The 589-nt window shown below is 51.3% G+C and overlaps 1 protein-coding gene across 1 annotated transcript in view; it reads left to right on the top strand.

Moving 5' to 3' along the window:
• The window catches only part of WSCD2 (WSC domain containing 2), a 66,601-nt gene that overhangs the window by 18,564 nt on the left and 47,448 nt on the right, over positions 1-589 (top strand). The gene's annotated exons all lie outside the window — the stretch shown is intronic.

Below are 589 nucleotides of genomic sequence, written 5' to 3'. Positions count from 1 at the left end.
CGCCCCCGCCGCTCCCTGGCGTGAGGAGTCCATGGCGGTCTCGTCCCTGCACGTCTGCCCTGCACCTCCCATGGCTCCCTATCCCTCTAAGGCCACCCCAGTCCTGCCCTGGCCTCGCCTTCTGCCTCAGCCCTTGCAGAGCCCTTTGCTCAGCTGCTTTGAAGTTCCCACATGCCCTCCTCTCCCTGCCTCCTGGACCAGCTGCACCCCTCATTCTCACCTGTCTTCCTTCTTCCCAAATTTAGCTGGAGCCCGAGCTTGGTCTGTCCTTGCTGATTTTCTCAGAGCAGATTGTCTCTCATGATGATGACGATGGCAGCAATAACGATGACAATGACAACAGCAAACACTTTGTCCTTTTCTAAGCACCTTATATGGAATAGCACATCTGACCTTCACAATGACCATTAGAATAAGTGCTATTATTCACCTATTTCCGTTTTACAGATGAGGAAACTGAGTCTCAATGTCACACACAGCTTATAAGCTGTGGAGGATTTAAACCAACTCCAGAGCCTTTAATGCTGTCCTAGAGACAATTCATCCTCGCTTCCCGGTGCTTCTGGTTTGAGTCTTGTTGGAAAAACTC

Source organism: Galeopterus variegatus, unplaced genomic scaffold (genome assembly GCF_000696425.1).
Source record: "Galeopterus variegatus unplaced genomic scaffold, G_variegatus-3.0.2 Scaffold4090, whole genome shotgun sequence".
Classification (NCBI taxonomy): domain Eukaryota; kingdom Metazoa; phylum Chordata; class Mammalia; order Dermoptera; family Cynocephalidae; genus Galeopterus; species Galeopterus variegatus.
This window is presented reverse-complemented; position numbering and strand designations above follow the sequence as displayed.